Below are 17,299 nucleotides of genomic sequence, written 5' to 3'. Positions count from 1 at the left end.
ACTCCCTGGCTTTGTAGCCTAGATCTACCAGCCAGTTAAAGCATTTGGCAGCTCTGCTTGATGTCATCTGTCTGTCCTTTCCCCAAAACCACTAGAAAGACAATGCATGTGGTGATGGTAAACCCCATGCAAGGTTATAAATGGTGGAAATGCTTTGAAAGCTCATATTGGAAGCAAGGACAGGAAGAGAAACAATGATTTGGTTGAGTAAACTTGAAAAGATAAACCAAAATGATCAACTTTGTCATTGCTGAATGTCTACAGACCTATTTGAAATTAGAATCAGTGTCTTTCATTTCCCCAGTGAGAAGGAAATGCTGTTCCTGTTGATTAGCACTGATTTCAGTGGTAGACCTAAGAGGTGGATCCAAAAGGAACACCAACAGCAACCTGAGCCTCAGCTCTCAGACCTGGTTTTGAGATACACATTGCAGCACCGGCAAGTAAAAGGCACACGCGCTTGCATCCACTCTCTCTGTGCAGACATGGTCCTCTTTCTCATTGGGCTTAAAACCTCTCCTTGTGCAACTCAAAGCTGCAGGCAGACCCTGCCCCTCAACTGGACTTGGAACAGAGAGGAAATAAAGCAAAGGGTTCAAAGCTTTGTTTCCAGACCCACAAAGTAATGTGGCAGCCCTTCTCAAATACCAAACAGGCCCAGGTCCAAGGAATAATAACCATGTAAACCTTCCAAACATCCAAGGCAGGAAATTCTGCCCCAATCTCATTGCCTGCTTATTAGGGAATATTTTCTTCAGATGTAAATACTTCTATTTCTTAAGATACCATGCCAAAATGTGTTCATTTAACCTATGGTATATTCCTACTACTGTGCCAGGTGTAGTGTTAGGTTCGTATGGAGTTTCAGAAGCACAGCATGCAACTGGAGTCCTCGGAACACTTACAAGCAAGTTGGGAAAGCAACATTTAGATGAATCAAAATTTTTAAAAAATATTCCAAAATAGTATATGGTAATAAAATGTTAAACTTTGTGGTTCAGGCAGGAACAGATTTTTAGGGAATAGAGTTTCATGAGGGCCAGAATAGAAAGGGAAGTTATAAAAGTTACCAGGCAAGAAGTGACCCTTATGTAATGGCCAATATGTGGACTGGGAAAAGGAGAAAAGCATAAGCAAAATGCTCAGGGACAGAAGTGACAGGCGTATAGACGAGGGACACATCCGATCACTTCTACCAATGACCAGTCTGAGTTTCCTATTATAAAATTTCTGACAACACAAAAACTTCCAAGGACCAAGAGTCCCCACAAGAATGCATTCAGACAGAAGGGTAAGTCTCTTCAAGGTTACAGAAAACTTCTACTGGCCACAAATATCCATGCCAAAGAGTTCTCAGGAATGGAAGCACAAAAAAGGTCAACCAACCAGTCTTGGTTATACAAACTCTTTCAACTCCGTTTTAAAGTATTGCTTCAAGAGAAAAGGTTAAATGAGGTTTGAGTGCAGTGTAATAAACCTTCACTGTTCATAAAGCGCTGAGTGATAAATGTATGTATGGTTACTGTATAAAAATATTGGGGTCAAATGCCAAAGATCTCTGAGGTTAAGGTTTTTTTGCATGGATAGGTGAAGGGCCCCAAATTGTCAAATCTCAAGAAAATGGCAGCTTGTCAGTCAAAGACACAATCTGCTCCAGCTCACCAGAGAAGCCCATTCCCAAACTCCACTCAGCCAGACGTTATAAACATGCCAGCTGTGATATACAGCACACGATGGCATGTAATTTGTTTGGTTCCAAGAGACTAAGACAAGGGTTTGGAAGGTTCACTGCATTGTAAAAGAGATATGCCTGGCTGCAGGTTTTCACATTTGTAAATAAAAAATACCCTATTCCTCAATAGTACAATATCCAATGAAGAGGCATGAGTTGGTATCCATGGAATAGCTAAAAAGGAAAGATTTCCGCAACTGCAGTGCGTACCAGTGTCCACAGGTAAAACAAAGAGGCCCTGCAACAAAGTCCTATAAAGAAAGGCAGGGCTCTGCTTAGGAGTAGCTTTGGCCTATGGCATAATTTGTGCCATATGTTTTTAAACAGTAAAACTTGGACTCCCGCAGCAGTGAGGGAGTCATGCAAAAGTATCATGGGACTCATCACTTCTGCACAACGGGGAACCCACTTTTACTTTAGATCCAACATAGGCCTTGTCCTTCTCAGTAAAAACAAAAACACAAACAAAAATCCAAAAAACACCTTGGGTCACACATACACCCTCTTCTTTGTACCATGGGGCTGGCACAATAGAGGGGGTAGGAAAGCCCAAAACCTACGCATACCAAGGGAAAGGGAAAGAAAGTACCTTCAAGTAACTGACAGCACAGAATGTGCAAAACATATATTTAAAAAAACCAAAGGTCTCTTTAGAGAGAGATCCATGGATAAGGAATCTAAATTTTGAGGACTTACTGTTTCAAAGACTAAGAAGCCCTTGCAGTTAGCAATAAAGCGCCTTGCTAACAAGTGAAGGATCACCATCTCTGCATTCAGTCCTCCTAATGCCTTCATGAGGATCTCCCCTTGTTCCTCAACTGGGGAAACAGGGGCAGAGAGATGTAATGTACTGCCCATGTTTAGACAGTCGGTAAGCCCACAGTGGGAGTCCAGAGGAAGCTGTCTGACCCCACAGCCCAGGTTCCCATCATGCTTTCTATCACTTCGGCAGAGCGGTTGTAGCGGTAAGCGTTACCAATTCCTCCAGCCCTGGCATGGCATCCAAAACGTGAGCAGGATCTAACTGATGAAAGAGGAGCAATCTGAACCACAGTGGAAAAGGCAGAACAGTCCTTAGCTTCAGCTGGCTACAGTTTTCATTAAATCCTTGGAGATAGGTTTGGAGATAAATATCATAACCCTGTATGTTGTTTATAGTTTGTTGTATGGATTTATTCTTACATTTACTACATAGTAAAGCAAATATCGTTTGGGGTTTGCACAGTCATTCTCAATTTTTCCTTTTACTGTCTTTATAAAGTCCCTCAAATATCTTAGATATTGTTATAGAGAGACACTGCAGAGTCTCTACTATTACAGAGTCTACTATAAAAGTAGACTCCCACTGACTCTTTAAAATCAAGATGCAGGGGCCTAAAGTGAGATGATCAGGTATCACACTTTATAGCTGGTTTCACACTTTTGAGTTTGTTTCTGGCTGTGTAAAGCTGAGCCCAAAATACTTTTAATTAATTTCTGCCTACCCACCACAAGGTCATGAAGAAACTCCCCTATGTTAGCTCTACCTTTCACATTTAAGTCCACAAGACACCTGGAATTGATTTTTGTATATGGTATGCTGTAGGAATTCTTCTTTTTTTTTCTTTTTTTTATTTACGGATATCCAAGTGACTCAGTACCACTTATTGAAAAGACAGTTATGTTCCCCATTGTATTGCCGCAACATCCTTGTTTTACAGTAAGTATAATAGTAAGCACACTAACTTTTGATATCTTATAGTATAAACCTTCCAGCTTCATGATTTCCTTAGCTATTCTTTCCATGTGCATTTCCATGTAAAATGTAGAATCAGCGTATCAATTTCCATTATAAAATCTATTGAGATTTTTACTGAAATGGCACTCAATCCATAGGTTAATTTGGGAAGAATTCATGTCTTTCCAATGTTGAGTCTGCTAATCTAAGAACATGATAGGTTTTAATTTCTCAATATTATTTTAGAGTATTCCTCATAGAGGTCTTGCAAATATTTAATCAGATTTACTGCTAAGTAATTGATCATTTGATGATGCTATGTTAAGTGGCATCACACTTTACATTTTAATTTCTAATGGTTTGTTGCCATCTGCTTGGGATTTGACAATTTAAGGTCCTTCACAAATACATGCAAGAAAACCTTAACCTAGGAGATCACCGGCATCTGATTCCAACATTTTTGTACAGTAACCATATATACATTTATCATTAAGAACTTTATGAACTGCGAAGGTTTATTATATTGCATGTAAAAATTGATTTTTGCAATATTCACTTACTAATTCTAATAAGTTGTCTTTGGTTCTTTTAGATTTTCTGCACACAAAATCATGCTACCTGTGAATAATGGCAGTTTTACTTCTTACTTTTTAATTATTATGACTTTTATTTCTTTCTTGCCTTGTCACACTGACTAGGTCCTCTAGCAGAATGTTGAATAGAATTAGTGAGAGCAGACCTCTTTGTTTCATTCCCAATCTTGGTGGCAATCTCGCATTATTTCACCATTACATATGAAGATTTATGTGGATGTTTTGTAAATACTCTTTACTAGAATAAGGAAGTGTATTTTATTATCATGAAAGGCTGTTGGATTTTTTCTAATGCTATCTCTGCATCTGTTAAAGTGATCATATGATTTTTCTCATTTGTTCTTTTAAAGCAGTGACTTACATTGATTGATTTTCAATTGTTAAACCAACATTGCTTTCTTGAGATAAACCCAAGTTAGTTGTGATGTATTTTCCTTTTTATATATTAATCAATTCAACTTGCTAATAGTTATTTTAGTTTTGCATCAACATCCAAGATACAAAATGGTCTGTAATTTTGTTACCAAATTTACGTTGGCCTCAGAATGCACTGAATAATGCTCCATTTTTTTTTCTCTTGTACCAAAGAATTGATGTAAGATTGATTTTATTTCTTCTTTAAACAATTGGTAGACTTCACCCAGAAGCCATGTAAATCTGGATCTCTGGACAAGACTATTTTCAACAACATATTAGATTTCTACAAAGGATCTAGTGTTACTCAGATTTTTTATTTCTTCTTGTGTCAGTTTTGGTAATTTGGTAATTGTGTTCAAGGAAACTACCCATTGCATCTAACTTTTAAAATTCCATGGCATAAAACTACTCTCTGCTCAACCTGGACACATGGAGTTCCGAGGACCTAGCCAACCCCCATTCTGCAGCTTGACGGAGATCACCCCCAGAAACTGCAACCCAAAGCAGAGTTGCCTTAGATGAACTATAGACCAATGAACAAAATGAAGGTCTTATGTGATTCTGTGCTTCCTTTTCATGCAATAAATAACCAATGTGTAATTTATGTTCCACTTAATTAATCCTCTCTTTGATTTGTGAATCTTCTGTTAAACCTAATTTTAGAAACTGTATTTATCTGTTTTTAGATTTCTATTTGGCACTTTTTAATATATTCCATTTATCTGATGAAAATCTCCATCATGTCATCTATTTTCTTGAATACATTAATTAGATTTTTAAAATGTCTTCATCTAATCACTACAATACCTAGGTAGGTATGTTTCTATTTTTATAATCTTTTTATTGTGAGATATAATTGATATAAAATAAACTACACACCTTTAAAGTGTACAACTTGATAAGTTTTGACATCTATATACTTCTGAAAAACCATAGCCATGATCAAAATAATGAACATATCCATTACTATGAAAAGTTTCCTCTTGCCCTTTTATAATCCTTTCCTGCTGTCCTTACCCACACCCACCCCAAGCCCCAGAAACCACTCATCTGATTTCTATTAGTACAGATTAGTTTACATTTTAAAAAATCATATAGTATATACTCTTTGTCTGGCTTCTTTAACTTCGCATAATTATTTTGAGATTCATCCATGTTGTAGCATGTATCAGTAGTTCATTCCTTTTTTAAAAAAATATTTTATTTATGTATTTGAGAGAGACAGTGAGAGAGAGAGAGCAGGAGCTGGGGGGAGGGGCAGAGGGAGAAGCAGGCTCCCCACTGAGCAGGGAGCCCAATATGGGGCTCCATTCCAGGACCCTGGGATCATGACCTGAGCCCAAGGCAGACGTTTAACCAACTGAGCCACCCAGGTGCCCCTAGTTCATTCCTTTTTATTGATCCATTGCATGGATATACTACAATTTTTTATTTTCATCTACTGATATATATTCAATCTTAATAATAGTGTCTTCTAGAGAACAGGAGTCTTTTTTGTTGTTGTTTTGCTAAAATCCAATTTATCAATATTTTTATGTACCATACTTTTGGTATTCTGTCAAGAAACCCTTCTCTAGGGGTGCCTGGGTGGCTCAGTCGGTTGAGCATCTACCTTCGGCTCAGGTCATGGTGCCACGGCCCTGGGATCAAGCCCCATGTCAGGCTTGTGGCTCAGCAGGGAGCCTGCTTCTCCCTTTCCCTCTGCCTCTCCCCCTTCTCATGCTCTCTGCTCTCTCTCTGTATCTCTGTGTCTCAAAGGAATTAAAAAAAAAAAAATCTTTAAAAAAAAAAAAAAGAAATCCTTTTCTAAACCAAGGTCACAAAGATTTTCTTCTACAGGTTTTAGAGTTTTAGGTTTTACATTACTTATTTGGGGTTAATATTTGTACATGTATGGGGATATGGATCAAAGTTCTTTATGTGTATGGATATTACATCACCATTTGACTGCTTTCCCACAGAATCCCTGTGTATCTTTGTCAAAAATTAGTCGCCCAATATATACATAGGTCTTTCCTGACTATCTATTCTGTTCCATTGATTTTTTTGTCTATCTTTATACTGAGGACCAGTAAACAATGGCCCACAGGTTAGGGCTGGTCCATTGTCTATTTGTGTATATCTGCAAGCTAACAATGGTTCTTGTATTTTAAAATGGTTGAAAAAATCAAATAGTTTTTCATAACATGTAAAAATTATATAAATTTAAATTTCAGGGTCTTTAAATAAAGGTTTGTTGAAACAGCCACACTGATTCTTTATGTATTATGTATGGCTATATCCATAATACAATAGCAAAGCTGAGTAGCCGTGACAGGAATAGTATATAGCCCACAGAGCCTAAAATATTTACTATTTGACATTTTACATAAAAAAGTTTTCTTATTCCTGCTTTACACCAATATCATATTGCTTTAATTACTGTCTATGTTTTGAAATCAAATAGTGTTAGTCCTATAACTTGGTTCTTTTTTTAAGATTTTATTTTATTTTTTATTTTAGAGAGAGAAAGAGCAAGGGGAAGAGGGAGAGAATCTAAAGCAGACACCATGCTGAATATGGAGCCTGACGTGGGGCTCGATCTCACAACCCTGAGATCATGACCTGAGCTGAAACTAAGAGTCAGATGTTTAACTGACTGAGCCACCCAGGCACGCAGCTCTTTTTTTTCAAAGTTGTCTTGGATGTTCTGGAACCTTTAAATTTCCATATCAAATTTGGAATCCACACTTCAAATTCCATAAAAAAAAAAAAAAACCCTGTGATCTTAATTGTGGTTGAATTAGATCTATGGATCAATCTGGGGAGAACTGGCATCTGAACAACATTGAATTTTCTCAATCATTGTGACCTATGAACACAGTATATTTCCCCTCTCACTGGGTCTTCTGTTCCTTTTCTCACCAATGTATGTAGATTTTAGTGCACAGGTGATTATTAGCAGGAGTACCCCTATTTTTCCAAGTATTCTGGATCTCATGAAAATCAGCAGCAGATTTTCCCTGACCTATGCTCCTACATGTATCTCCCTTTTTCTGAAAGTTAAAAAAAAAAGTCAGAAAGAAAAATGGATTCTTTCACACAGTTCATTTGCAAAGTTTTAATGTTTTTTTCTTTTCTTTGAGTCTAAGCACAAAAGCCAAAATGCACGAGAACTATAAAGTTCCTAGAATTGGATATGAAATTTCAAGGCATGAAATAAAAGCATACTGTATCAAATGTAGTCATCCTTTCCTAATGTGTCAAATTATTTTTTTTTGTATGGCAAATTATGAACATTACTCAGTGTACATCATAGGGGCCACCCATATCCTGGTTAATAAAGACATTCCACCAGTCAGCCAGCCACTGTTTAGAATGAAGTTGTTATGACTCATATCAATAAATTATGATTATAATGTAAATAATTTCTTCAAAATAGGTTGTTGTTATGATAAAGGGTTTGTTTCCTGGGGGTGGTCACTGGCCACCTTCTGTTTCACCTCTACTGTCAAGCAGCAAGAGAGGTATGCGAGGTGTCTTCACATTTCTGGGTGCCCTATGTAATCCCTCTAGATTTCTTCTGAAATTCATGTCACATCTAATCATGGCTACTGAACAAAAATAGCCTTGCAGGCAAAGGACCTCTTCCCTGTGTGGGCCAAGGACTGGCAAGGTCGAGATCTGGCTGGAGTGTGATGACCTGTTTGGAGAGACTCCAAGGTTTGGTCTTTCACCATTAGGTGACTCTTATTGAAGGAAATTTTCTTTGATGTTCAGCTCAAAATTCCCCCTCACTCCATTTCCTCTACCATTCCTAATCAGATCTCTTCAAATAATTCATCTTCCTTATGGAAGGTTTTCAATTTTTCAAACCTTCTTGAAAATTCTATATACCTCTTAGCTGTGGCTAGATCAGGTTATATAGATTTATCCTCAGGTTAGTAATAAAAGAGTTGATAATATTTGTTTTACAATCATCAGGAAACTCCTTTTAAAAGCATCTCCTGGTGGCTCAGATTTGCAACATTCACATCAGATTTTAGTTTGTGGACTCCAGGCTCTTCGTTTTTTTTGTTTTTTTTTTAAGATTTTATTTTTAGGTAATCTCTACAGCCATCATGGGGCTCAAACTCACAACCCTGAGATCAAGAGTCACATGCTCTACCAACTGAGCCAACCAGGCACCCCCAGGCTCTTAGCTTCTTGAGATAAGAGCCACCTGAAATAGAGAGCCCTGCAACTTGACCTGGATGCTTGCTGCAATCTTAGCAAATAAAAAAGTAATGTAAGAAAAGAAAAAGACAAAGAAAAGTGTTAATATATTGTTAACCTGCATTGTGTAGACACTCCATCTAATTAACATACAGCTATCATCCATGACCAGGCCTATGAAAACCACACTGAAATAAAAAAAAAAGTGGAGTACTACTCATTTTGGTACTTAATATCTTAGGTGACATTAGATGACCAATTTGATAACTTATGGTCTTCCCTTGTTTTCCTAGAAAGGGGCATTCTGTCTGTATGATAATATAGAACACACCACAATGAAATGAGGTGACCTGCGCCTTGTTTGCAGCATCCCATTTGCAGTGGTTTGCACTGCTTACTGGACCAGAATCTGCCTACCTCTCTCCATCCCTGTGGCCACAACCCTTGTCCAAATCCCCTTTATGTCTCCTATCTCTCCTGCACAACTGTAATAGGCCCCTTGTTAGTCTCCCTGCTGTCACTCTTGCCACCTTCCAATACAGAATCCAATCAGAAGTCAGAGTGTTTTCATGATTTAAAAAAGTCACGTCACTTTCCTATTTAAAATGCTAAACAGCTGCTGCATTGGACCTCTCTGTCAGTGGTGGCTACATCACTGAAAATCCTCATTACATTTGGGTAACTTTCTGCAATAGAAGACCTACCTTTCCAAGACAGAACTGAAAAACAAACAAACAAAAAAAAACCCAAAAAACAAAATGAAACAAAACTCGTATTCCCAGACTCTCTTGCAGCTGCGGGAGTAACTTGGATTCTACCCATCAAAACACACCTGTTGGAGACATGGTTTGAGGGCTGAGCAATATAAGAAAGAGCTCCATGCAGAGACGGATCCCCTGACAAGCATAGCAGTGGGAGTGCCTGGCTCTCTGACAGGGAATGTGGCAGGACTTCTGGCATTTAAATCAAGCATTGTTGGTGCCAAGGGGAAAAGAAGTTTTTACTGGAGCAGTAAAAAATGCTCGTCTGTTTGGGTGTGGATCCTCATGGCATGGCTTCAGAGCCTGGCTCCCTAGCCTTCCCAAAGTTATAGAAGCAGTGCAGCCTTTAGCCCTGGGCAAATGAGGCCTCTGTCTCAAGCCCTGAATTTCAGGGACATCCATGTTTTAGAAGACAGCTTTCATCCTGACCACAAAAAAATTAAGATTAAATAAAATATGAAACACATATACACAGAAAATGAGCGACATCACAATCAAGCATATGTTACCTTATTTGGACAAGATAAGGAAACATGTGAAAACACCTAAATAAGCCAGCCAGTTGTCCTGGATTAGACAGGATAGTTACCCATTTCAATAGTCCCAGATCCTTATATATAGTTAAAAATCACAGAAAAAAAATCTTCATACATCTAACAAGTTCCACTTGTCCTGCATTGTCATCTAATTGACTAAGGGTTCATAGATTAGATTTATCACTTACTGTTAACTGTCATGCATCACTTGAAACAAACTCTTAGTTTGTTTCATGTTTCATGACTTTTTAAAATCATGTTAGTTGTACTATCTTTTTAATACATTCCTTTTCTGCCTAAACTAGCATGAATGGACCCTGCTGTCTGCAACACAGAATCTAGATAGATACCGTACACTATAATAAAATCCAAACTCCTTAACGTAGCCCCCTAAGACCACAGAATCTAGTACATGCTTTCCTTGATTCCTTTTATCTCATCCATTCATCCCACCGTTCATTCATTTATCTAACAAGAATGTATTAAATGCCTACCATGAGCCAGGTCATGATTTAGAAACAGGCAATACCAAATGATCAAAACAGACATTTATACTCTCACAAACTTTACACTGTTGGAAGAAAGAAAGTGAATAAATGAAAGACTGAATGAAGCAATAAGATAATCATAGACAGAGATAACTTCTGGGAAAATGATAAAAACAAGACTCATCGCAGGGAGTACTTTAGATAGCATGGTAAGATAGGAGAAAGTTTCATTGAAGCAGAGAACTAACTGATGGGCAAGAACTAGTCATGTGAAGAGCATGAGGAAGAGTATTCTAGGCAGAGGAACAGAACACACAAAGGCCCAGAGGCAAGAGCAAGACTGATCTGTCCAAAGAACAGAAAGACAGTTGTGTTGCTGGAGTCAAGAGAATGAAGGAAAGAGAGGCAGGACATCAGATCAGAGAAAGAAGCAAGGACACTCCTTTCACTTATTTGCTCCCTCAACTAAATGGATCAATTCACTGTTTTATTAGAATTAGAGCCATCATTTAGAAGCAACTTGATTTTTTGTGCTCTAGAGGACAGTACCCTCGAACATCTGAAAAATTCCAAGATTCAAATGATAATGATACATTCTTGATTTCATGTTGCCTGCCCTTCCTTGTGTCAAAAGCTGTTATGCTCAGTTTTCTGAAGGTCTTTTTCTTCTCTCAGCTTATTCTCAGGAGGCAAGTCTGGACCCTAGAATTTTTCACTTCTACCAAACTCCCTGGAGGAACTTGGGCCTCAGACCTACTCAAGCCAAGCCAGCTCCGCTGTAAAGTGAGAGGAGTCTATTCTGGATCCAGAATTGGGATGTTGCCAGGGAAGCACATATTGGGATACCCAGTATCAAGGTACAGGAAGTAGGGGCATGAATAAAAGGACCCTTAACCCTTTTCCCCTCCATTCTTCCTCTTTTCTCTCCATATCCACATTAAAGAACCAAGGGGGAATCTTCAAGATAACTCTGGTTCATACCAAATACAAAGGCTCTGCTCTATCCTTTGTTTTAAGTTAATTTACTTATTTATTTATTTTTAAAAATCAAATGTGACTTGAGCTCCTGCTATGTGCAAGGGACTGTATTAAATACAGGTACAGAATGGGGGACAAAACGGAGCTGGTTCCTTCCTTCAGGGAGCTTATGGTCTCTAGTTAGGGGGAAATATTAAACCAGTGATCACAAAAATAAATATTCAATAGTGAAGGGGAATAAGGTAAGGAAGCAAAAATAGACAGACTATATGGAGAGTATCTTGGGGCAGTGGTTATAGAGGAATAGTTCTTTACTCAGCCTTCCCAAGCAAGACCAGGCTTCAGATTCTAGTCACCAGCTCTGCTATGTGACCTTGACAGCCCCACTTAATTCCGCAGCCTTGAGATGGTTTCACTCATACCATTCTGAATATCACTCAGGTTCCCTTCAGTGGGGTTTTAGTGAGAATTCATGTGGAGCTCTATGGAGAGAGCAAGTCCCCTGCCTTGTCAGAGGGGGTCCTCTCTGGAGAAGCCTATCTATTCCAGATACCGCTGCATTTTTTCCAAATGATTTACTAGGTTCATCCAAACACATTCCCACTGGCCCATTTCCCATCCACAAGCCTGTAGATAATATTAGCCATATAAGTGGGCTAAGATACAGATAATTCGAACATTTGTGGTTACCACGAAAAGAATAAAGTAAGAAAATAGGCAACTCTGTCAAGGTACAATAAAGTCTTGCAGACTTGCAAAGGAAAAGTCTTAAAAGGGTCACCATTGTTTGAAATGAGTCCCACCCAACATATTTTCGGAGGTAACCCCTGGATATTCAATTAGCACTACGTGGTGCAGGTTATTTTAACCTCACTACTTAGAGCCAATTGTTTTGACTCCTCAATTTTGAAAGTGAGATTGTTTTGACTTCCTCTCCCACAACTCCTGTTTGCTTTCTCCTGTTTTCCTCCTCTTCCAATATCCTTTCCATGTATCCTTCTCCTCCCCAATACCTTTCACTTTGTCTGGTTTTTTGTTACCATCCCCAGTCGCCTCATGGCCTGAGTTATTCTCCTGCCCTTTCCATCCCAACATTTCAAAATATATGCTCATATATTTTTTGTGGGTGAGCTAGGAAATAAATACAAAATGTCATCACTTATAATGAATTTTATGAGAAAAAATAATCAGCATAAAATAAAGCATAGCAGTCAAAAACGCACACATAAATCTTTTTTTAAAAAAACAAAACAAATTTTGATAGAAAAATCAATACTTCATGAAATATGAAAAGTCAGACTTTGGAAAAATGAACTTAACAGAAATAATGCTCATAAAAGAAGATCCACTAATGTCTGGTAAAATTGTTATGGATACAAATCTGATCAATAAATCAAATCTTCATTTTAAGATTTAAATGGAAAAAAGAATTGATTTTGATGAAAATAATTTTAATAACATGAACATTAGAATGGAAAGAATGGAAAATGGTTTAGCTGGGTCTTACAGAAAACTGATCAACAGATTAAATTTGCTGGATGGAATGGATTCCCTAAAACTTCCTCAACGAAATTTAATCAATGCTGACAAAATTCCAATTTGAATATGCTTACTCAAAATGGTAGTATCTCCATGTCCTTAGGGTCAAAGTGGTAGAGTCAACGTGGCACTGTGAAATGTCCTGTATTAATCCCAACAATTGACCTGGAGGTGCATTAACCAGTTTAGTCCATAGTAGCAAGACTTTTTTTTTTAAAGATTTTATTTATTTATTTGACAGAGAGAGATAGCGAGAGCAGGAACACAAGCAGGGGGAGTGAGAGAGGGCGTAGCAGGCTTCCCGCCGAGCAGGGAGCCTGATGTGGGGCTCGATCCCAGGACCCTGGGATCATGACCTGAGCCAAAGGCAGACGCTTAACGACTGAGCCACCCAGGCGCCCCGTCCATAGTAGCAGGGCTTTTAACCTTAATATCCTAAAGAGACCCAAAGAGTCTAACAGAGAATGGATTGTTACATGGGAGAAAGTTAAATCCTGGTCACTTGCTAGAAGAACTTCAGTTTTCTTGAGATAGAGATACACTGGCTGTAGAAGCAATTGAACAGCTCGGGCTGCCATCCTTCTCACATGAGACTATTCCTACTTTCTATCCACATACAAGACCATCTGCCTTGTTCACCATTGCCTCTCCAATACCAACACTGTGCCTGGCACATAGTAAGTGCTGGACAAATTATGACTGAATGAATGAATGATGAGTCTTCTGCTCAACAGTATTTTAAAGACATAAGTCAACCCGTCTCTGAAAAATTCATAATAAATTATCTGAGTTCAATTCCTGGTGCTATTGCTTGCTAGGTCTATGACCCCATCATTTAACTTCTCTATGTCTAGTTTCCTTAACCATAAAATGAGAGTAAGAGACATAATAATTCTATAGGGTTAATTGAAAGAATTAAATGGGAACCCTATATAAAGTATCAGGCAAAGAGCCGACACGTAGTAAGAGCTTACCAACTGTTATCTATTAATATTATTATCACTACCATCATCATCTTTTTTTTTTTTTTTTTTTAAAGATTTATTTATTTATTTATTTGAAAGAGAATGAGAGAGAGCACATGAGAGGGGGGAGGGTCAGAGGGAGAAGCAGACTCCCCGCCGAGCAGGGAGCCCGATGCGGGACTCGATCCCGGGACTCCAGGATCATGACCTGAGCCGAAGGCAGTCGCTTAACCAACTGAGCCACCCAGGCGCCCCTACCATCATCATCTTTGAATAAAACTGACAATAAAAGTCAAATTGCTAGCCTTTTAAACACTTCATATTTACGAGAAAGAGATAATAACAAGTCTCATTTAGCAGAACAAATAATTATTTATTCAGCGGCAAGTGGTGATATGCTGAATATTGAGGGGTCAGTACAGATTCTGACCAATCTCTTTAAACTTTTGAAAGCAACCTCTACATGACTGAATAGTGATCACCGGTTTTTAATAGTAACAAGTGCTATTCTAATGATAATCATGAAGAACTATAAAATTCTGAAGTGCCTTTGAAAACGCCAGTATAACAGTACAGTTAATAAGCTTTAATGTGTCCTAATTATTTGAGACATTATCATCATTTTCATGTGATTGAAGACACAGGGAGCAGAGCACTCTCCATAAGCCCAGAAGTTCTTGGTTCAAATCCTAACCTCTCTACTTACCTGAAGTGACCCTGGGCAAACCCTGTAACTTCTTCAAATATTTTAGCTAATGTGTAAAATGAAGGAAGCAATCCCTAACTTAAGAAACTCATTGGGATTTTATGAAGCTCAAGAGTTATGCATATGGGTGGGAGCTGAGAGGACCTTGCGCGTTATCTCATAAATGAAGAAAATGAGGTCCCACAGAGACATGACTCACTGGATGCCACTCTGCTAGTTTTGGAGAGGCTGGATTCTTAAAGAAAACATCTACAAGTCAAGCTCTTTTGAGTAACTCAACTAAATTAAGTATCAAATAAAGCAAAACATGATTTCTCTTGCCTATTTGGAAAAAAAAAGTTTTCGTTTGAAAGAGGAAGTGTATTATTATTCTTGCTTTGCAACTAAGTTGATCTGTAACATACAGGGTCTTCTCAGTGATGTTTAATTATAATAATAATGCTTTAAGACCATGTGCCTACAGAACAAAATGAGTAATTATAATGATGAGGATAATGTAATATGGAGGATGGTGACAGTGCCAAGGACTACGTCAGGCACTTAAACATACATTATCTTTTTGATTCTCACAACACTCCCAGGTATCTGTATTTTACAGATGAGAACACAGAGGTTCAGAAAATTCAGCAACTTGTCCAAGGTGATACAGCTAGAAAGTGACAGAGCCAATGGTTGAAACTCCAGTTTTGGTCTGACATCCAAGCAGCTGTTTCCTTTACACAAGACTGCTTGTGGAAGGCCTGTGCAGACCTGATTATCTGAAGCCTGCCTTTTCTTAGCCATTCCTCCTGGAGGTACATTTTCTCATCTGATGTAGGCCAGGCAAGACTATGAGCTGCTAGCTGTTACATCTCTCTCTCACTCTTTTGATTCTCTCCAGGTTCTGGAGTTCCGTAAACCAGTATATATTTCACTGAACACCAATTCAGGCAGAGGCTACCTGGTCAGGGCTGTGCGGCTGGTCTACAGAAGAGCCAGTTGCCCTAGCTCCTCAACCTTCCCTCTGTGTGCACAAGACAGCCAAGGTGGAGGCAACTTGCTCATAAAGCAAAATAGAATGTATGTCACATCCTGCCTCCTCCAAGCCATTCCCTGCCCTACAGCCTGGTACCCACATATATATGAAAGAACATCAAATTCCACTTTCGGGGCTTGCCAGATGTAAGTGTTTCAGATGCCAGCAGATTCTACTGTTGCGGCAAGGGCTGCATGTGTGTTGTGGGTCTGTCCCCATGATGCCTTGGAGAACGTGAGTTTCCTTAAAGAACACAGGCTGGTATCGGGCCCCCCCATAACACTCTTCTCACTGGAGGATTACCAAGCAAGGCTTCCCTTCTGATATCCCCAAGTGGACTTGTTGGACTTTATTGGTGTCTGCTACACAGCCCAGTCAGTGAAGCAATGGCAAATGTCTGCACTCCCTAGTTCTCTTTCTCTCTCCTTTATTGTACAGGTGTTCTGTTTTGGCAGAGAAATGTTAACCAGCCCTTAATAAAAGCAAACTCTGAGGTTTTTTAAAAAAAGGCAAGAAGAAAATTAACAAGGGTCCCCATTTCAATGGCCAAACGGCTGGATTGGAAAAGGTGGAGAAGGCCATTGTGGGAGCCTTGCCCACTGCAATATTTTGGTGTTTCACTGGCCATGGTAAAAGTAAAGTCCAGAGGACGGTGCTTTGTTTCCTGCTTTTTCACACAGAGACTGCTTTTCCAAGTAAAGAAATGTTGACCAAAGAAAATAAAAGGAAAGACTGCCTCATTCTTTACCAACACAAAATGTGTAGCATTGTTCTAATTGAAGCAATATGCTTCCGAGGGTGGAGCAGTGTGGAAATAAAGTAACCTGTTTTTTGTGACTTGGCTTTACCTCTGGGCCTTCTCACATAACCTAGGTGGACAGTTGCAACACAGCAAAGAATACTATAGCCTCATTGTTATGCGCCCCCCTTTTACACTCTGACTTTAACCCACACAATGACACTGTGTCTTTCAGGCCACAGTATGATTATTGTTTGGTGGACATAAAGGTTGGTAAAGAGAAGAAAACTATGGCTAGGAAAGTAAGGTTTAATATTGACTGAATATCGGCTGATATTTTAAGATTTATCCCAGAAAATAAAGAAATGGAAGAAACCTGGTCAGATGTTATTAAGTAAAAAGAACTCAGGCTGAGGGAGTTGGAGGACCCCAGGGCATAAAATAAGAGGACTGATCAGCTGTCCTGCATGGCAGGAAGGGGACAAAGATTCACAGCTATTACTATTTGCCTCCCAAGATCTCAGGACTGCAACGATGACCGCAGAAGTGACACAGACATTTCCTCCAAGGCCTCTAAACCCACAGCAGCCTCTCAGTTCTGAGCAATTAGTATTTGCCCAGTGCTCTGTGGTGCCCACCACCCCCCTCAAGACAGGTTATGGAAGAGGTGCCAGAGAGCACATCAGGTACTTGGAAGAACGTTTCCCTTCCAGAAAACTTTGTTCAAGATGATTAACAAGTCACGGATTGTTTCCCTTTTCTTTTTTACATACAGGTAAGGAAGATTTAATGAGTATCTACTATTTGCCGGCACTGCTGACTAGGAAGACAAATAAGAAAGCAACCTATTCTCTTCTGAATTCCTCACTTGCTTACAGCCTCTCCTAAATGCTGTCTTAGTCTAAAGTACAGTTCAGCT

The sequence above is a fragment of the Neomonachus schauinslandi genome, chromosome 10 (assembly GCF_002201575.2).
Source record: "Neomonachus schauinslandi chromosome 10, ASM220157v2, whole genome shotgun sequence".
NCBI lineage: Eukaryota > Metazoa > Chordata > Mammalia > Carnivora > Phocidae > Neomonachus > Neomonachus schauinslandi.
The sequence above is the reverse complement of the archived record's forward strand: the minus strand, read 5'-3'. Positions refer to the sequence as shown.